Source organism: Amblyomma mixtum, chromosome 3 (genome assembly GCF_055824585.1).
Source record: "Amblyomma mixtum isolate Tamu chromosome 3, ASM5582458v1, whole genome shotgun sequence".
In the NCBI taxonomy this organism is placed as follows: Eukaryota; Metazoa; Arthropoda; class Arachnida; order Ixodida; family Ixodidae; genus Amblyomma; species Amblyomma mixtum.
Genome location: NC_143014.1, coordinates 346,818,890 through 346,841,555, shown reverse-complemented (window position 1 = coordinate 346,841,555; position 22,666 = coordinate 346,818,890). Strand labels below are relative to the sequence as shown.

General features: G+C 45.7%; 1 pseudogene; it reads left to right on the top strand.

The window, feature by feature from the left end:
* Positions 1–18,680, top strand: LOC149356260 (endochitinase-like; annotated as a pseudogene).
* The last annotated feature ends 3,986 nt before the right edge of the window (positions 18,681–22,666 follow it).

Sequence of the window (22,666 nt, the reverse complement as noted above, 5' to 3'; positions counted from 1 at the left end):
ATGCCGACCCGGTCGTCCTCGTTCCCTGAGCACGACGCCATGGCATGGCGTCTCCAGAGCGGAACTCCACCGGTCAAATCCTCGACACAGGGTCGCAATGATAGCGCGCGCAGGTGATGGACTTAAGTGTTCACCTACTGGTTCGAATCTCAATTGTATGCAGTTATTCCATCGTGTAGGGGGATTGCCTGCATTTGTTGCTTCTGCGAAACTAACACATCAGCGCCGCCTATGTATATACGCCTGCTGTGTTGGGTATGTTGTCTGTTTCTTTGCTATGCGTATGAAATGTGCATCCAGCTACAGACTACCTGAGCCATGTATCAGTGAGCAGCCCTGCAACAACCAATGATGCTTCAGCTTTCATTGTTTTAGTTTTGTTATTTTTCTCGGAGACATTCGAATGCGAATAGGAGAGATGTACGAACGTGTTCCAATCTCGACACACAGCCGCTAGTCAGGTGGGGTGTACAATGAACTCGTTCCGTCTTTTTGCTAAACTTTTTTATGTCTCTCTTTACCCACACTATGCGCCCCTTTCGATAAAGCAGTACTATAAGAATACACTTACACACCGATTTTCTTTTGGAAGCTTTTCTATTGATTATTATTTTAGGCGTATGTCTTAAAGTTTTTATATTCCCACGTGTTTGTGCCATCGTGTATGCTTAATGTTTAAACCCACCGATTTCCCTTTCTGTGCCCATTCATAACGCAGCATACTTAGTGAACTTTATAGAACTTGCACTTTATCATCGACTTCCTCCAGTGCTTTTAGGAAAATTTTGTTTCGAACTCTATGCAGACGCATTTTTCTAAAAAAATGCCATCCACCCTAGGCATCCTGTTTTTGTTCTTTTCGCTGAAATGAAGTGCCATCCTCTTTATTTTTGCCCTTCGTTCGTTTCATTGTCGTCTCAGGCTCGTAACATGCGTTAGCATACTGAGTGGATTGCAAATAAAAAGCAGACTAAAACAGATATCTCAAATGCTTTCCTTTCTACTGTGGCCCAACCGGCATTGCCTGCAGTAAAAACAGTATTAACAGCAGGTCAGAGCTTAAAGTGGTCAAGAAGAAGGTTGCGCTGTTGCCAGCCTCGGCCACAAAGACTGCAAGGACCCGGAGAACTTGGAGCGCCGCAGGAAGAACAATGAATCTGCCAGGAAGTCCTGGGCTGCCAAGAAGGCCAGTGTAGTGTCCAGGGCGAACCTTGAACGAACGGTGAACGGCGAACGGTGAACGATATTGACCTCGTGCATCGAGTGCCAACAAAAGACAGGAACAAATCGAATATCATCGTTAAGTTCAGGTCAAGTGATGCCCGTGATAAACTGCTCGAGTCGGCAAAAAAAAACTCGCTTAATCACATCGGACCTTGGCATTTCTGGATCAACATCCGTGTTCGTAAACGAACATCTTTGCCCAGAGTATAAAGTGTTGCTTGCTAGGGCTATAGCGGCGAAGAAACTTCACAACTGGAAGTATGCATGGGTATCTCGTGGCCGGATCTTGGCGCGAAAAGCAGACAACTCGGACGTGATCCGAATTTCTACAGAGGCCGACCTCGGCCTTATAGTCTAGTTCACTCAAAATGCTGACTGTACGAACTACTCATAAATTTTTCACGTCAAATGAATCACGCACCATACTGCATTGCAATGTAAGGAGCATAGCTAGAAATTTTGACGGCCTTTGTACGTTTCTAGCAGAACACAGCTTTTTTTACGATGTTATAGCCATTACGGAAACCTGGCTGATGCCCGGTGAAAGCTATAACATTCCCAATTATGTATTTCTATCCCGTCCCCGCATTTCGAACAATCGAGGAGGCGGGGTAGGTTTGTACATTAAAAAGACCCTTGTACACTGCGAATGTCCGTTTCTTAACGCATCCGTCAGTAGCAGTTCGGAATTTCTATTTGTTGAACTTGAAGGTGTCATGGTTGGTGTTGTTTATAGAGCCCCCCACGCAGATCGCAGTAAGTTTGTGAATGATCTTGAATCTGTTTTTATACACGTAACCGATATGAACAAAAAAGCAATCATCGTCGGTGATACTAATATTGATACTTTAGGTGCCAACAACAGTGAATACACTGACCTGTTATTTTCATATGGATTTACGAATCTTATCTCTACTCCGACCCGAATCGCAGGTTCCAGCTCGACATGCCTCGACCATGTTCTATGCAATTTCGTGCCACCTAATTATTTCGCTGGGGCATATGATACGGCAGTGGCAGATCACTTCGCGATTGCCTTCTTATACCGCGTAGACGATAGAGATAGCCGTAGAACTTCTGACAGCACGTGCGAACATAGGAAGAAAATTGACTATCAAAAATGCGCACTCAGGCTCTCTGAAATGAGCTTTGCAGACCTCGCCGATATGAATGCCAATGAACACTGCTGCAGCCTTGTCGATAGAATTAAAGCTGTGATAAATGATTGTAGTTTTACGCAGAAAAAAACGTACTGTACACATCCAGTGTGCCCTTGGATGACAGCAGCTGTGCTAAACATGATAAAAACGCGCGATCACTGGCACACCAAAATGCAACAAAACAGAGGGAACGCATATTATAGTGCTCAGTATAAGATTCATAGAAATAAAGCTGTTGCTACCATGCGTGTACAGAAGAAGCTATATTTTAGTAACCAAATAAACGCATGCGCCGGCAATTCTAAGAAACTCTGGGCTACAGTGAACTCGATAATTCAGCCTACTTCATCAAACCGAATACTTCCTGACCTGGCCCTTTCCGCAGATAAACACCTGCTATCAGATCAGTTTAACGATCATTTCTGCTCAGTGGGTGCTGATTTACGTTTAAGTATGGGTCTCACAGACGAACCTTCTCTGCCTGAGTATCTTGAAAAGACCTTCGGTTTTATAGAAATAAGCAGTGACGAAGTAATGAGTGCACTTAATTCAATGGATGCCACTAAGGCCACGGGTCTCGATGGTATTCCGGTTTCCATAATTAAAAACAACAGTGGCGTCTTAGCTGCCACCTTAGCCTCTTTATTTAATAAAGCGTTTCTGTCCGGCATCTATCCTGATATTTTGAAGCTCGCCAAGGTAGTCCCTATCTACAAAAGTGGGAATCCTAATGAACTCGGAAACTATAGGCCGATCTCAATCCTTAGCTGTATCAACACTCTCTTCGAAAAACTATTGGCTAAAAGAATTACGCAATTCCTGACTAAAAATGCAATTCTGTCAACGTCCCAACATGGTTTTCAGAAATTTAGATAGACCACCACGGCTGTGCTTTCTATAACTGACTCAATCAATGAAGCACTCAATAATAACAATATTTCTGTTGGTGTAATTCCTGGATATTAAGAAGGCATTCGACACTGTGGATCTCGATATTTTATGCAAGAAACTAGAACGATATGGGTTCAGAGGTGTATCACTCGATTTCTTTAGAAGCTATTTAACTGGGCGACGGCAGTGTGTTATTATTGACGAACACGCGTCAAGTTCGCGTTCTATTTCCGTAGGTGTTCCGCAGGGCTCAGTACTGGAGCCTATACTTTTTACACTTTACATAAACAACTTACCCGATTGCCTAATAAATACCCGTGCCATTATGTACGCCGACGATACCTCATTGTTGGTGACCGCTAACTCCGTTGAAACAGCCAAGCATATTTTAAACTCAGAACTTCAGAGAGTCAATAAATGGTTTTTAACAAATAGACTCACTTTGAACATAGGCAAGACTAAATATGTTATATTTGCATCCCCTTATAAAAAATACCAGAATACCTGCTCCGCAATATCGATAGGAGATAAAGAAATTGAAGAAGTTAAAACTATTCAGTACTTGGGTGTAACCTTAGACGCTGCATTAAACTGGAAACCGCATATCGAAAATTTGCGCAGCAAACTATCTTATGCATGTTTCGTTCTGGCCAAAGCTCGGCGACATTTCGAAATACACACACTAAAAACAATATACTTTAGCTTTTTCCAGTCCCAATTAACTTACTGTATAGAATCATGGGGGTTCACTTACATCACTTACATTGAACCTGTTTTACGCCTGCAGAAGCGGGCACTGAGAATAATGACTTGCACAACACCGTATACGCCTTCTCGCCCTTTGTTTTTTAGTCTCCAAATAATGCCGGCATTGCAGCTTCGAGATTTTCGCGTTGCACTACTTGTACTAAGAGTCCTCTCCGGCACCTCCCCCTTTCCTTTGAACACATTCCATAGAGCCCCAACTAACAGCCGTTCAGCAGCACAGGGAAGATTTCTGGTTCCTACATCTCGCAATGACTATGGCCAGCGCCGCTTCGAGTATCAAGGGGTAAAAACTTGGAATAAAATCCCCTGTGCAGTCTTTGCAACGTCTAATCCTTATATTTCACTGAAGACCTTTTTTCTGTCACAAATAATTACCTGATTTACAATGCAAATCGCTTTGTGATTGTTTCTTATTATTCTCTGTAGTGTCTATGTTGGGTTTGCCATTTATATGTCATTGAATAATCACTTCTAAGGCAACTGCGTTTATTTTGTATAAAGAATGCTGTTCCTGCCTTCGTGTTTTTTTGCACACTCTTCTATTTTTTGTAGTGAGCCCTCTTGTATTTCTGTAATTTTAACCCTCTTGCTTGTACGCTTTTCATTTTTCCACCATTCTTATGTGTATTATTTTGGCATGCATGTAGAAAGCATTTGTCCTCACTAATATCTTTGCTTTTATTGCATGGATCCATAACTAGCCTTTGGCTAAGGATCCAGACAGTGATGTTATGTACTGTGCTGAAGAAATGATAATAAAAAGAATTGAAAGAATTGAATTGAATTCTCGTCGAGTTGGCAATTGATAACACAAGGCTAAGCTCAGAGATTAACAAAGTCAAGGACGATAACAAGAAGGTCAGGTCGGCGCTTAAAGAGGTCAAGGAGGAGGCTGCTGTCATGTAAACCGCAGCCACATGTAATCGTATGTAGGTACTGAGTTCTGACAAGGGCTTTTCCTTTTTCTTACCCCTACCCACTGCAGATTAAGGCGGGGACATGATTAAACCAAATAATTATGCCGTTTAATGACCCCTCCTCTTCCTTCCCCAAGTCCCTGACTTCAGAGATCGAAGTGAAATATACAGCACACTGCACTTGCAATAGACGGTATTTTACGCCAATCTGGGCCGTTTTACCTGTCTTGTAGCACTTGTGTATTTTTACGGCCTTTAGTAGGTCTTGTATAACGCTCGTTTCTTTCAGATATATGCAAATATGACTAGTGTTTTTTCACATTCCCACTTCTCCGCCTATAGTCACTCAGTTGTACAGTCATGTATACATTTGAACTTTGCTAATGTGACGCCTTTGTGAAGCCTGACGACAGTTTAGCCTAATCACCTTCAAATCGGGACAGGGAAAGTAGCGCACTAGGCAGAAAAGAAATAAAAAATGGGAGAATGTAGCCTCTGTAGTTGTCGATTTTTGTTTTGTTTTGTTGAAACCGTGTTATCGTTTCCTGCTTTTACAACTATGGCGTTGTTTATTTGTCGTGTCCATGGCTTGCAGTAAACAAGCTGGAATGAACAATCCGGTTTTTCTTCTGTCAGCATTCCTTGACGTCTCGGGTGCCTGCTTTTTTCTGCTCTATACTTTGCCCGTAGAGAAATTAGGTAGATTCTAAATCAATAGAGTATTAATATCACTGTTTTGTTTGCAACTTGTTTCCTTCGAATTCTAAAAGTTTAGCATACATGATCACATCGCATAATTTGTCGCAGTCCGGTAAATAATTCATAACTGAATTCCTTCTCTCAGGTGGTCCACGTTTCCAAGTCCAACCAGTGGCTGTGATGTTACCCCCTCACGTAACCTGAGCTCAACACCGACGCCAGGGCCTCTGGTCGACTGTTGAAACCGTAAAAGCACGACAGATTTAAAAAAAATGGAGGAAACACATCAGCTCTGCCTGAACTGTACGGCGAGATAGCTGGAATTGGTTAATGCCCATGTATGCAGAATTGCTCATTCTCTACTTGACATTCATGCATCCCCGGGAGACCTCACATCACTTCTCGCGCAATAGTGCAGGCTTTAAGAATTCCGACGCTGCCCAGCGATGGCAGGTGCTGCCATCGGTGAGACTTGTGAGACGCCATCGTTTCTCTGCGCGAGCGCCCTCTATCGATGAATCATTAGCTTAACTGCCACCTGCCACGGTAAGCAGTTTCCTCACCATTCAGTGGGCAAGTTGTAATGGTGCCGCAAGATTTACTTGACCTAGGGGGCCCACCTTCCTGCTACGTTGCTTCTCTGCGGATTGTTCGTGATTTTTCGCTCAGGGTAAACGACATCGAGACGAGTTTTTTAACGAATTAGCATTAAAATTCAATTATGTATTATTTGTCCAGTATAGTCAAATTCCAGGCGACAATTTACCTATACTAACGTCTTGAGCAATATTTATCAAAGCCACGAATACTTTTATTTATTTATTCAAGTTACCCCTCAAGGCCCTCCAGAAGAGGGTATTACATAAGCGGGGGGGGGGGGGGGGTACAATCATATCAGTAATCGCGATACATTTTAAAAAATAAGTGTAGCAAAAAACGTTAATTAAAACATAAGGCATAACACAAAGGAAAAATTAACACTAAAAAAAAACAGCAAGCTTTAACACATTTCCGTCACAGCGAGGAAGCTCTTGGAATTCTTTATTCTCAGCTTCTGTGGCGATGACTGATTGCAAACTATTCCATTCAGTGATTGTACGGGGAATGAATGAATTGGCGTAAGGCGACGAATGACAGTTTACGCGTTTAACTTTGAAAGAATCATCACGGCGTGGAATGATGGCATCAGGCGACAGAAACAAATCACTGCGAAGGGATGAGTGGTGATAAGTCTTATTTAAAAGGGTTAAGCGAGCAAGTTTAGGGCGATGTGACAAGTCTTCCAGTTCGGCACGTTTTTTAATGCTGAAACGCTTGTGAAGGGTGAGTAGTCTGAAAATATGAAGCGAAGAGCACGGTTCTGCAAGGATTCAACGTAACGTAGGCTTGAACAGGGTCCCAAATGGCCGCAGCATATTCCATTTTAGGGCGTATATGGTTATATAAGCAAGTTTTTTTAACGTGTATAGGGCGTATCTGAGGTTACGTTTAAGAAAACCAAGTGAGCGGTTAGCAGATGCTAGGGTGAGGTCGATATGGTGGTGCCATGTTAGGTCAAACTGAAGATGCACCCTAAGGTACTTTTATGTAGATGTTAGTTCCACAGTATTGTCATTTAGACTATAAGTGGTTGGAATGCGAGCTGTACGACGAATGAAAGATAGTAGTTAGTTTTAGAAACGTTTACTGTCCTTAACCATGATGAGCACCAAGAGCTTACTGCGTTCAGGTCAGATAGTAGGGATTGGCGGCCACTGTCTCTCACTGTCTCACTGTCTTCCATCCATCCATCCATCCATCCATCCATCCATCCATCCATCCATCCATCCATCCATCCATCCATCCATCCATCCATCCATCCATCCATCCATCCATCCATCCATCCATCCATCTATCCATCCATCCATCCACCCACCCACCCAAATCCCCATCCACCCACCCACCCACCCACCCACCGACCCATCCATCCATCCATCCATCCATCCATCCATCCATCCATCCATCCATCCATCCATCCATCCATCCATCCATCCATCCATCCATCCATCCATCCATCCATCCATCCATCCATCCATCCATCCATCCATCCATCCATCCATCCATCCATCCATCCATCCATCCATCCATCCATCCGTCCGTCCGTCCGTCCGTCCGTCCGTCCGTCCGTCCGTCCGTCCGTCCGTCCGTCCATCCATCCATCCATCCATCCATCCATCCATCCATCCATCCATCCATCCATCCATCCATCCATCCATCTAGGCATCGAATGAAGCGCGGAAACCTCACAAGAAATTATTAAATGAAGAACGCCTGATGAAATTGAAGGATAACAGGTGGGCCTCTAAGGTGTCTAAATACTTGTACAGAAGGAATGCTGACTCCAAGTGGCAGAAAAGGACTAGGAAACTAACTAGTTAGTATGCAGGAAGCCTAACTAGTTAGTGTCCAGGAAGTCTAACTAATTAGTATGCAGGAAGCAGTAGGATGGAGAAATGATGAGCTTTAAACAACAGGCTAAAAAGCGCAGAAGGTAAAAACTATATTAATTCAAGAGAAAAGTAGCAGATTGTAGAAGTGCATACAAACTGTAAAAGGCAAATCAGGAAGCAATCGTTCCTTGCTAACTCAGGAGGCAGCGTCCTACTCTTTGAAGCTAGACCAGGGTGTATTTAGAAAGCGCAGCTACAAAAAGAAATTTGTCCAAGATAATGGTATATGTACAGAGTGCGGTAAATTTGTAGGAACGATCGAAAATCTTGAGCTAGAATGAGAAAGTATCCATCCGGATGTCGATGTAGGCGCAGTCACTCTCTCTGAGGCCCTAGGATTCAGGCATAACGAAGGTCATGTGAATTAATCTGCTGTAAAAGTTAGCAAACAGCGATTGGATGACTCATGGCTCAGAAGCGGACGTAAGAATACAAGTTCAGGATTGAAAATTGTAATGAAACAAAAATGGCGAATTTTATGCATGGAGCAAATAACATTAAATTTGACAGATTTCTTAGAGAAATATGAGCGGGGAGAAAGCCGAGCAAGATGCAAACTACCGCCACCCCGTTTCAAAGGGTACGCTGCTATAGCTTCCGTCCGTCCGTCCGTCCGTCCGTCCGTCCGTCCGTCCGTCCGTCCGTCCGTCCGTCCGTCCGCCCGTCCGTCCGTCCGTCCATCCATCCATCCATCCATCCATCCATCCATCCATCCATCCATCCATCCATCCATCCATCCATCCATCCATCCATCCATCCATCCATCCATCCATCCATCCATCCATCCATCCATCCATCCATCCATCCATCCATCCATCCGTCCGTCCGTCCGTCCGTCCGTCCGTCCGTCCGTCCGTCCGTCCGTCCGTCCGTGCATTCGTCCATCCATCAATCCATCTGGGGCTTGCGATACAAGCCTCCATTGCCATACTTGGTAAAAGTTCTGTGCACGCACACAGTAAAAATACGCATGTACCGAATGAAATTCAAGGTCCTGACCGAGTTTTCATATTAAAATGACTGTTTTTTTTTTTCATTGCAACTGAGACAAAGAAATGGATACAGAAAGGAAGGGTGGCAGTAAAGGGTCGGTTTTCGAAGACCGATCGGTGCCGTTTCTCCTTTTAGAAATGGATTGTTTTTTAAACTTGTTCTTAAGCGAAAATTCTCCCGCATTGTTGTTCAGACATTTGCCTGTCAATTTTCTAGTAGGCTTTCTCCATTTTGTGTGGACATTCCTCAGGTACAAGTAACTCAAAACTTTCCTCGCCCTCTGTTTTTCCCTCAACTCAATCTCTGCTCAAATTCTATCTGGCGACCACCTTCTCTGCTCTCAAATAATGCCTTAATGCCTATCCCATGTCACCTTGTATCCCCTGATTTGGTGTATCCCCAAAGCAAGTCTGCCTACCCTCGCTGCTAATACTGATCAGTGGTATCATTAATTAATTTGCGATGCCCTCAATCGGATGCGTCACGAACGACAGCCGAATATTTCTACGTGTTATCACTTATAGAGTCAGCTCACCTATTCCACACCATGTTGACAACTTACGACTGCAACCCTGTTTAAGAGCTGCGGCTCTAACTGAATTATTTTTGCGGTTCCACAAAGCGGAGGCATCAAGAGACGGACGACTACTCTGGCAGCGTGGGCAGCGTGGACGACCTCGATCTCGGTGGTGACCCACCGGATACCGGCAGGGCCTCTTCCGGCCGGCAGCTGTGGTGCGTCTTCGAGCCCGGCCGTGGAGGCTACTCGCTGCGCGACATGCCGGCTTCGCTGTGCACCGTGGTGCTCTACTGCTGCGGCCACCTGACGGCGCGCGGCGTACTCTACCGGCGAGCCGAGGACGAAGGCCCCGACGGGCTAGACTCCTTCGCGTCCCTGCGACGCCGCCATCCGAGTCTGCCGCTGTACGCGCTCTTGGGCGACGGCGTCCAGACCACGGCGGTCTTCTGCAACCAGGTGGGTGGGTCTTCGTGTTGCGTCTCGTTTATTGAAGCTATGGCTGTGTGTTTCACTCCCTGTGGTGCAGAGCGAGGCCGTCATATGTTCGTTACTTTTCGTCGAAGGAGGATATATGCGATCAGCTTTATTTGAAGCCAGAACTGTAAGGTCTCGTGGAAACGAGCACTTGCACCGCTGGGGCCCGTTGGAAGTCTTCCAGGTCCGAGTGAAAGCAGCATCCCAAAAGAAACGGACCGAGTGTGGGAAAATCGAAGAGGTGTTGGCAGTGTTACGTGTACAGACCAGATCGCACTCGTCCAGAGTCGAGTTAATTACTGTCCACAGCGCTCGAGCGGTGATGAGGAAATTAGGCAAACATTCTATAACAGGTATATTGACTTTCACTCATAATCCTTGCGCTCGAGCGTTGCCGAATAGGCAAGCGAACCGCACAGGCCCAAGCGCCTTGGCCAATAGCAGAGCAGCGTGTGACCTTGTTTAACTTATTTTGCTCCGCAGCACAACGCTCAAGCGTTCTAGACAGGTGCGATCGGGTCTGTATACAGAATATGTCCTCAATCGATCTACCCTCACTCTGGACAGATAGCAAGGGTAGTGACCCGCTTCATGCCGTCAGAGTTGCGGAGCATTATAGTCTGTAGGTCTCAGAATAATATGGACACACCGCTGCAAGTTGGTCCAGTTATTTTCCTCAATAAAGGTTGATATATGTGGGGCGAATAAGAGCTGCTACCTGACGGCATAGACATTTAGACTGAATAAAGACGTCGCAAGGATGTTTGTGGAATATAGGTTTCACGACGAAGAACAACGGTTCACGCGATCGCACGACATACCATGAACATGTAAACGCACCATGGGGTATGTACTAACAAGCGAGCCGGCGAGAGAAAGTTTCATTCCCACTGAGCGACCGGTTTTACTGCCAGCAGAAATCGGGTCTATACTAGGGGTGTGCGAATATCAAATTTTTCGAATACGAATCGAATACGAATACTTGATTACGAATATTCAATTCAATTCAATTCATATTTATTTACCAGAATACTGGACGGCCTCCAGGGCTAAAAGTTGCAGCCAGCAACTTGACTGGGCCCTGGAGCCGTTTACAAAGGCAACAGCAGACGTCGGTTTCGAGCAGCACAACAAAAATATTCACAACGCTATGAACAAAAATGTGCAAAGAAATAGAGACATGGTAGAATATTTGTCATTGCAATCATACTCTCATTTACAACTGTGAAAAGTGTATTCGTAGTTGCTTTGGCGATTTGAAGGTTACTTGTTTGAGTTTATTTAGCAAGACTGGTAGGTTGTGTTTTAATGATTGCAGTTTGTACTGAGTGCGAAAAAAATGGAACGCACCAGGGTTGGGAAATTCGAGTTAAAGAATTAGCTCTAGGCTGCAGCAGCGCTAGAGAAAGAAGGGAACTTTGAGTGTCATGTTGAGAAAAATAGAAAACATGCAACAAGCGATGTTCATAGTGATGGTCAAAGCTAACAATATTATATTCTGCAAATAAATGTCTTGTTGTAGACTGACGGTCAATGTTAGCTATGTTACGAATGTACCTTTTTTGAAGAACTATTATTTTGTCAGTATTTGCTCTTGTCGTGCTTGCCCACACTAAACTACAGTAGCTCATGTGCGGGGCAAATAATGCATTATATAGTTGAAGTTTAACCTTTTGGGGCAAGAAAGCACGACATCGAGATACGGCTCCAGTCACTGAAGAAATCTTCTTTGCAACATAGTGTATATGAGTGTCCCAACTCAAATGGCAAGAAAAATACACACCAAGAATTTTATGAGCTTCCACAAGATCAATACTTTTGCCACGAATCATTAGGCACCTTTCAAGAATCAATTTCTTATTACGGGCTCGAAATAAAATAGCTTTCGTTTTCTGAGCGTTTATTTTCATGCGATTTGACTGGGACCAAACAGACAATTTTTCAAGTACATCATTACAATGTAGCACAAGATCATTGGGATCGTTTCCAGAAATAAGGACACTACTATCATCAGCGTATATGATGAACTGAACACTGTTGTCAATATGAATTATGTCATTTATAAACAAGTTGAACAGAAGCGGACCTAATACACTTCCTTGTGGTACCCCACAAAATATTGGAAGTAAGGATGACTGTTCGTTCTTAATGCAGACAGACTGGCTTCTATTGCTGAGATACGACTTAAGTAAAGCATGAGGTTTTCCGCGGATGCCATATGAAGTGAGTTTTTCAAGAAGTATGTTATGATCAAGACAGTCGAAAGCTTTGCTGGAATCGACAAAGAGGCCCAGCGTGTATGCTCCATTGTCAATGCTCTGCAATATACTTTCTTTTATCATGAGCAGCGCCGTTTCAGTCGATTTGCCCTTTCTGAAGCCAAATTGACAATCCGTCAAAGCTTTAGTCTTGTCTAGAAATTTTATTAGGCGTAGGTAAATGATCTTTTCTAGTCCTTTGGAGAAGACAGGTAATATAGAAATCGGTCGATAATTAGTTACTTCATTTTTGCTTCCACCTTTAAAGATTACAGCGACTCTTGCTCGCTTCATACCCTCAGGAAAAAAAGGCCACTCTATTACTAGGTTAAATATATAAGACAGTACTGGACTAAGATATTCAATTACATATTTTATTGGCTTGATTTGTACGTTGTCAAAATCTAGGGCCTTACTGTTTTTTAAGCACAGAAACGATATCTGCACTTCATTTTCGTCTGTCGGGTGAAGGAAGATGCTTTCAGAGGTACTGGTACGTATCGTGTTTAATGTTGATGAGCTGTAATTACCGTAATTTGAGACATTAGTAAAGTGACGATTGAAATGATCAGCAAGAGCTTTACCACTTAGGTCAATGCCATTAACCGTTAGGGTTTCTGGCAATGAATCACATTTTTCTCTGCCAAGAACGTTATTTATTGTTTTCCAAATAATATCCGACCGTTTTTCGCCGATGTCGCAGAAAAGATACTCGTAATAAGCTTTCTTTGCTTGCCTAAGCATTGCATTTAGCTTATTTCGGAATGTTTTAAATTCTTTCAGGCTTTCCTCCGTTCGCGTGCGAAGAAATTGAAAGTATAGACGATTTTTCTGTTTGATTTGCTTCAGATGCTCTCTGGTCACCCACGGTTTTTTTGCCTTTTTTGAACGTTTCAGTGCTCTAAACGGGAAGTGTGCAGCGTAAACTCGTGTGAAAATTTCTTTGAACTTGTAGTATGCTTCGTCAACCTCAGTTTCATTAAACACAGGGCTCCAGTCACACATGCTAATAGTGTTTTTGAATGACTCCAGTGCATTGCTCGAGATATGCTGAAACCTGAATGACTGCCTGGATTTCTGGCTTGAATTAGTACTTTTGACATAGGTCATGAAAACAGGACAGTGATCACTGATGTCACTAGTAAGAGTGCCTGCACTGGTAACAAGGCTTGTGTTGGTGGTGATGATAAGGTCAAGCACAGAGCAGCTTGAAACTGTAACACGGGTTGGTGAGGTGATCACGTTTATGAAGCCAGACGCTTGAATTGTGTTACTAAGATCATTTGCATGATTATTTCCTGATAAAATATTGATGTTGAAGTCACCCCCCGCAGTTAAATGACAGTTGTTTGTGTTTGCATATTCTAATAAGCTATCAAAGTGATTCAAAAAGGCCTTGATATTCCCTTGTGGCGGGCGGTACAAGACGGAAACAATTTCATTGCAATGACGCAAGGTGACGGTCTCATAGTCATCAGTTGTCACGCTAAAATCAGAGATTATTTCACATCTCAGACTATCCTTAGCATAGACGGCGACCCCTCCTCCACGTTTACGAGTCCTATTTACAAGAAACCGGTTATAGCCAATAATATCTACTATTTTACTGTCATTGTGGTACCATGTTTCAGACATAAGTATGTAATCAAATTTAAATGGAAACTGATCTAGAAAGTAAGCTATCTCATCCTCTTTGTTAGATGCTGACCGGGCATTGATATGAAGAACTGACGTTTCCAGGGTGTCTGGCGATTTAAGATTATGTGGCAAAGCAAACTCAAAGTATTCCATGTTTGAAGAACGAGCTGCAATATCGTAGACGTTCAGCATATTTTGTCGAGATCATCTTCATGTCTGATCTGAATGCTTACTGCTTCATCAGTCTTCCGGGCAAAGATTTTTCCACTTTGCGTCCACAACGCCTTCCATTTGTACTCCTTTGCTGACGGCCTTTCCCAGAAGCAGTTCGAATCGAATATATATCGAATCGAATATCGAATAATCAAGGACAAACGCATTTAACCACTACAAAACTTTTATATGAGCACCAAGGAACATCACAGTTGAACTATCGATGATTAAATGAACACAAAAGGTGTGTGTGGCTGCACAAAAAGTATCAGTCTCGAACATTATTCTTAGAAGAGTGGAATTTCAGAGAGGATGGCTAGTACACAGCATTACGGCTAGCTTGCCATCAGCACAAAAGCGCATTGCTGTGATGAACATAAAAGGGTGTCGTGAAGGTTAACCAGCTGCTCCACATGGTCAGGCAGAAGTAGTTCCCTTCTAGCTGAAACGACTCCTCCAGCCACAGAAAATGCCCTCTCACTTGGCACTGACCAGACACGTACTGCGAGGTACTTCATGCAAAGCTCTGACTATAGCAGCTTCGAAGGTATAGCCACAAAAAAGCTCACCGGCACAGTCAGTTGCGGCACGGCCCTAGGAGGAAGGAAAAATTTTCCTTCCTCGAAGGGAAAATTCGAAGGAAAAATATTCCTTCATCCATGCGCATTGCTCTGGGCGCCGCCATGTTGTTATGTCTCTGTCGATAGGGCTTACGGACCGATATGAACGCCGGTGCTCACATTGAATATTGTTGCGTTTTGGGCATCCCACCGCTGCCACCACTGTTGGGATTTGACATCCCACCGCTGCCACCACTGTTACGACTTGGTGCGTCTCATTCTGCTGCCTCTGTTCAGCAGTCCTGAGCGAAGAACGGTCGATGCGACGGTTAGTGAACTGACGTTTATGTACAATATTTAGAAAGCTTTTTACATTAATGTACAAGGGTCGTGAGCACAACGGGCTAGGACGAGGCCCTGCGGAGAGCGTCTCTCTGGCACGATGGCGTGTCTGCTGCCCGTCTGCTACCGCGTCTCAGTGCGGCTCTCCTCTTATAGCCGCCGGTGACCGTTGTGTTCCTCTGCACCCAGCGTTCCTCTGCTCCGATGAGGTCACGCCACAGGCCACCGCTCGGATTGGCTCGATCCGACGCTAATGAGGAGGAGGAAGGGTCAGCCGGCCAGCCAGGATGACGCCGTGCCATGGCGGCGAGTCCGTGCCTACTTTGCGCGACGGCGGGCGCACAGCTCTGGTTCCCCGACAGGCCAAAGGATTGAGGGTTCAGGCACAACAATATTCGGCCAGATACGAACATTCGCGTCGGGTCGAATACTCGAAAGAACACGAATACTAGGATTTCGAATCGAATACGAATACCAAAAAAATAATATTCGAAATATATTCGAAAATTTCGAATATTCGCACACCCCTAGTCTATACCAATCGCGCTCGCCTCGCCCCGGCGGGGTTTTGCGTCGGGAAGAGCTGGAGCCGTCATGTATGGCGGACTTCACTCTCTCTTGACGCCGAACGCTTTTTATGTGGGCGTTGCATTACAGTGATGCATTACGGAATGCAGTGGAACTCGTCGCTTTCTGTTGCATCAGTGCAAACGATCTCACGCAGGTGCGCGGCTCCACCCCGAACGAACTCAGCTCTCTGGCCGGCAAGTGGCTACACTCGAAGCAGCTGGACGGGCTGCTCTTCTTCTACCGGTCGCACCGCAAATCCACAGCCAAGGACGCCGAGTTCTTTGCGCACATGGGGCGCATGCGTGACGACCTGGGCCGGATGGGCCTGTTCGTGTCAGCCGTGGTCTTCTTTTACAAGGAGCAGCCCTACGGCCCGCTGTCCCCCAGCAGGTCTGTCCATCACCCCTTTGTTCTTCTATTCTGCCATAGGTTCCGTAGTGCAGTGATAAGCGAGATTACAAGCTTGGCCCCAAATTGGTAGAGCAGCCGGGACTATGCAAGGCTACTGTATCTGTGAGGCTTTTGATAGCATGGATGTTATTGCTACGGACACACCCGTGTAGTGACGATATGTATGTGCAGTACTTACACACTAGTCGGACACGGCCACAGGACAGACGCAACACCTGACCTGCTAGACATAGATACCTTCTGTCTTACATCCTCTATATGTCTCTGCTATTAGCCATGCTGTCCAGACTGTACTAATAAGACAAGACGTGTTTTTTACTATAAAGTTTATCTACGAAGATCCCCCACTGAGACACGCGCACTCGGCAGGAACAATAGAGGGCCCTGCGAAGGTACCGGCGCAAGCCCTCCAAAGGGCGCACCTCCATTGCAAGCTTGGGATTACCTTTCATCTCTCACTCGCTGCAAACTTTTGATAGAAGAGCGTTCATGCTAGCAGCCTGCAACGGAAGATTTAAACACTGAAATGAAAAGGTACTCGAACAAGCGCCATTTGAATGGACACTGTCTTCAGTAGGTGTAGGTTTGCTCTAGCCCCACTAGCCGAGCTATCGCTACGCTCCCGGGCCCTGTGATGGTGGCGGTGGCATTCGTAATGACGATTAGTATGACGGAGGGATCAGAGTTGAAAAGTAAAGGTTGGAGGCAGTCGTTTGAAAATGGGACGGAAAGGATTAGTACAGTCGCTCAGGGTGAACGCCTGAACCACGCCGTGAGGACATTGATTAAGAAAGAGGAGTGGAGGGCGTGGTTAAGTCATTCAAGCCCTGCTACACGAAGACTAAGGTATAAGGTTCACTCACAATGACTCCCGGCGTGGCCGCGGGGGGGAGCATCGCACTGTCGCTGGTGCAGGACATCGCGGTTCTACGCACGAACGACTTGACGCCTACCCCGGAGGGAGCGGCCTCCTGTCCGATGCCACGGCGCGACGCGGGCGCCGAGCATGTCGCGGCTGCTGGCCGACCTCCGGGAGAGGATGCCTGGCTTCGAGCGGTCAATGGCACCCCGACTGCTCTTCAGCGTCACCTTCAAGGCGGCCAGCTACTTCCTCAATAGCTCGGGCTCTTTCCACGTGGGTCCCCCTCTCTCCCAATAATGCTATGCTAGAGAGGAGAGCACATGACAAAGCTGATTTTGACCTGTTCAAAAACCAGCTTTTGTCATGCGCGCTCATATGTCTTTACAACCAACCTTCCTGCGAGTAAATTCTGACCCGAAAGACGCTGGTTCGATCCCGGCCACGATGGCCGAATTTCGATGAAGGCGAAATTCTAGAGGCCTCTGTGTTGTGCGATGTCAGTGCACATTAAAGAACACCAGGTGGTCGAAATTTCCGGAGCCTTTCACTACGGCGTCCTTCATAGCCTGAGTTGCTTCGGGACGTTGAACCCCAATAAGCCAACTGAACCAAATCCTGCGAGTAAATTTCAAGAATCGCTTCCCTGGGCTTCACTATAACTGGCGCCATCTGTCGACGCTGATAACAAACAGCGCGTAGCTGTCTTGATGACATTCACTGGTCACTGACCATGGACCAGTGAATCTCATCAAACCATGATTCCTGCACCAGACGGTATGCCGTCGAACACTTGACTTCAGCGCGTAACTGAATGCGTCCACGCATGCTTTAGGGTCGCACCGCAGCAGAATTGTCTGAGGCTCAACAGTACAAACTTAAGAGGTTTTCAGTTCGAATATTTACTGCCAATGGGCTCCAATTAAGTGGAGCCCAATTCAGTCTCTGTAAAAAATTCTCGCTTTGGACTTGGACGACTAAAACCCGGTCTTGCCACTTATTTTTGAAGGGCTAACACAAAATATTTACGGCTGTTCCACATAGTTCAACCTTAGCTGGTAGGACTACTACCCCAGGCAGGCTGTGGTTGCGGGTTAACACCCCGGAACAGGACGGATTTTTCTTCAACCGCGAAGTTTCGAAGAAAGCTACATAGCTTCCCTTCCAGTTATATGACGGCGCTCAAGAGGATGCTGACGATAACTGTTATCTACTCTTTACTGATACGCACCTTTTCCTAGAAAACAAAGAACAGTTCAGCAATCTCACTCTTTAAATATAAATTATATTCAAGCGTCATGGCAACGGTGGAATGCAGGCATGATACATGGTACGTGGCGTTTAACGCCCTAATACAGCATGTGCGCAGGAAGGTGTACCCCGCGGTCAAAATGGCGACCGACTCGAACTACTGGCAGATGTGCGAGATGACAGCCAAGATGGGCTACAGGCATCACTACTCGCGCCACGGCGACTGTCACGTGGTGCACAAGGACCGCTTCTGGCAGGCTGACTTCGGACCGAACTCTTCGCGACTGTTCGACGCCACGCGCCATTTCGCCGGCGTCGTACTCTTCGCAATGCACGCCGACGACGCTAGGGGTCGCTGCGGAGAGCAGCACGGCCTGACCAATCATGTGCGGCGGTCTCTTGACCTGTTTGCTGCGTCCCCTGCAACCACTCGAAAGGGCTAACGACGGCGGTGATTTGTGACACTTGAGACATAACTGAGACTGCTTCTTTTATTCCTCGACTGCTCATGTGCAAACCAGTGGAACCAGTGGCACCAGTGGATGTTCAAACGGGAGCTATTGGTTGCAGAACATCCATGCTTGTAAAGGCCGACCCACATGGAGCGAACAGACGCTGCGAATTTCATGCGGCGCGGCGGGACGCCGACGCGCGTTCGCCGTGCTGCACCACATACGGCGAAAAACAGGCGACCGCCGCCAGACAGCAGCCGTCTTGATACTGTAAACAAACCGACTCTCCTCGTAAGCCTAGAAGTGGGAGAACTCTCACTCTAAATAAAGAAATAAACCAAATTTATCGCTTATACGTTTTCTTGTAGGCAAGCTGAGACGAAGCGAAAGACCGGCGCTCCATTTACGGCCAGTAAACGCACTGAAAAAGGCAGCAACAACCAGAATTCAGTCCGAAGCGAGGGGTCCGGCTTCGAAGGGCGCCGCCATGTTTGTCGCCGCGCGGCGGAATTCGGGCGGAAGCTAGATGCGGGAGCAGAGCGCCCTCATTGGTCCGCGCTGAGCTCGCATTCGCCGCTCCCGGTGAGCGGCTGACCGCAGGGCGAACGTATCTAGCACTGCTTGGTCGGCGGCGAACGGCCGCCGGCGGCCAAGCGGCCGCCGCCGGGCGGCCGTTCGCAGGTTTTTCGCGAGAAAATCGCTCCATGTGGGTCGGGCTTAAGGGGGTAGATCTAATAGAAGCAACAAGGAACTTCGAATGCACGAATGTTTCGGACCACATCGTGTACACTACCTTTAATGACGTTCATTCTTCAAACAACGCAAACACCACAAGGACGCAGGAACAGACGCAGACACGTTAAGTTTTATCGTGAATATTCAGTTTTATTAATGAGGAGTTTTATTGGCTTATTTGAAGCAGTCATTATGCTCTTTCACCTTACTTTTTTTTCTTCCTTTGCGCAGCTCTAGCAGGAGAGTGTATTATCTGTGGTTATGTGGCCTAGAGGTGGACCTTAGAGCTCGGACCCTTTCACATGAGCTGGAAAAATAATTTTTAGCTTAACTCTTTCGTTACCACGGGAAAACGACCATTTTTCATATGTCTCAGACAAAACTTTTTTTTAGAAAACATGTGATAGCTAAAATTATATAAAATGCATAAAAATAATTGAGATAGAATGGGCTATATAATGAAATTTATTTGAACACATATTCTGCTTGAAATGCTGTGAAAAAAATCAGTAAACACAACAAAAACTAAAAAAAATTAGGAGTCACTTTGGCGACTAAAGTGGTGCAAGGCGAAAGGCTTAGTACAGCATTCTGTCACGAATGTGGTTGTGAATGATGATTCAAGTGCTGCCAGCGAATGACGCGTCCATTGGCTGTCTGCGTGTGTTACTGATGTGTGGTTAACATGTTAAGCTTCGCCTGTAAGAGTGGAACGCGACAGCATCTTGCAACGCTGCCAGGGAGTCCACAGAACGCCATCGCCAATTCGGCTGCACGCCTTGCTGGACGGTAAATTTATTTTTTTAGGAAAGGAAATGTATCTCTCTCGCATATCTGGGTGGACACCTGCACCTCGCCGTAAGGGAAAGGGGGAAGATGGGAGTGAACGAAGACGCCGTATTAGCTAGACGCGCCTTTGTTCATTCCAAACCATTCAGCTGGCATTACAGAGTGGCTAGCGTGCTCGTATCGCACTCCGGAGACCCTGGTTGGATTCCTCAATCGACCAATTTCGTTCTCGGTTTTATTGATTTATGCGGTCTAACTAGAAAGGTTAATTAGGCTATTTCATATTTATATTATTGTATTTCTATCCATCGTGTTCTGTCATTCACCTGTCAATTGTTGGAACTGTCTAGGATGTTCGACACAACGTATATGAAACGGGCAACGTCGAACTGAGTGGGGAAGTGCGTGGTGGTGGAGCGAGCGAGGCTTCGTACTTATGTTTTTTTCAGCAGCGTCTCCTTCCGCGGACGCTGTTGTCGATGCGGCGCGCGTCTTTCTTTACTTTGCCTCTTTCTTCTGACCTCTTCATTCTCCTCTATCTTAATTAGGCTAATTGATTAATTAAGCAATTAACTAAACTCAGTCCAACTTAGTTGGAGCATCACTATACGATCCCTTTGATTGGTTGCATGGTTACTAGCCAAAGTACAATTGGCCCCATTTGAAATTCGCGCACTGTGACGTCACGAGCATTTCGACCAATTGAAAAGCGTGACATTTTCTGTCGACAACTCCTGCTGACAACGATGAGGCATTAAAGGCTTCCGCCTTAAAAAACGTTTTGTGTTTATATGACAATAACCTTCCAAACACTTGTACTAAAAAAATTTTAGAAGGTACAAAACAATTCAAATTCTTTCTAAAACATGGCATTAAAGTTTTAAAATTATAACTTGAATAGTTTTCGAGCCAGAATTTTTTTCATTATGCCACTTGAAAGGCTTGTTTGAGAGTGCCCTTGATATGGTTTTTACAGTACAACAAAAAAAAATTGGCAGTGTAATGTTATGCGCCAAACGAAAGCTTGGTAAGCGTGGTTTAAAAAATACAAATCAAAACTTATTTAATTTATGTCAAAAATTGAAAAAAAAATAATAAATCACAGCAAAGTATAGGTGCGATATTGCGATATCTAGCATGCGATAAGTATAGCTGCGATGTAGCTGCATAATCGAAATTCGACGTTACATCTTCATCCGAGTCACTGCTGCTCGGAGGATCTTGAAAATCAGCTGCAGAGGCTGAAGAATCACGTGCAGCAGGACTCTTCCGAGCGCGCGAAGCGCTCGACCTGGACGCGACGCCATCCTCACCGCGTAATATGTCGCAATAAGCCTATGCTCCAAGGGCACTTCAAAAATGCACGACCGGCGGGGAAATTGCGAACTAGGCCGAAAATGGAATTAACCGTCTGATGAACAACAAACCAGATGCGCCCGCACACGCGGACAGGAAAAATAAAGCGAAACTATCAGGCCAACGTTCCGGGATCGGTTTGCGCAGTTACAGCGTCTGAACCAAAATCCGACAATGCAAAATCGTCACCAGAGACTCTGCTACTCGTAGCATAGATAATAATTGCAGTCGACGCAGTAGAATTGGGTGCAGCAAGGTTTTTCCGAACGCGAGGCCGTCCGCGCGCCCGACGCCACGCACGGAGCGTCCGCGCCGTACCCTCCGCTTCAGAGGCGTTTCAAAAATTCGCGCGTCATGGGAAAAATGCACTCTACGCAGAAACCGAAACTGTAGTCTCTGAAGAACAACTTAGATGGCGCCACATCACCGTAACGGCGATAATGAGGAGCTTCGGTTTGCACAAACAGACCGGAACGAGTAATCTGAATGCACAGGCGAGCGTTCTGGGCTCTCGTTGCCCAGTTTGAGCTTCGAAACAATACCTGACGATACAGCATCGTCGTCAGGGTCCATGCTAATTGATACATCAAAAATATGTTGTGCAAACGCAGCGGAATTGAGTGCAACGGGGTTTTTTCGAGCGAGCGCCAATCCCGATGATGACGGCTTGTTCGGAGCGCCCGACGCCGCACCCCCAACTTCAAGCGCGTCTCAAAAATTGCCGCTTTTCGGCAAAAATATAAACAGGAAGTTGAAGTTCAATGTGTGAACAACAAACCGAATATCTCAGCAAGTCCGTAGCGGCCGCGGTCGCGCTGCCGTAGCGCTTCGAATTTTTCGATCACGGGTGATCGAAGCACAGTGGCGTGGCAACGTTACCACGCCACTGTGTTTCGTTACGGATTTACGCCACTGTGTTTCGGATTTCGATTCTGCAGCTACATCGCAGCTATACTTATCGCATACTATATATCGCAATATCGCACCTATACTTTGTTGTGTTTTATATTTCTTTCAATTTTTGACGTAAATTAAATAAGTTTTGTTTTGTATTTTTAAGCCACGCTTACCAAGCTTTCGTTTGGCGAATAACATTA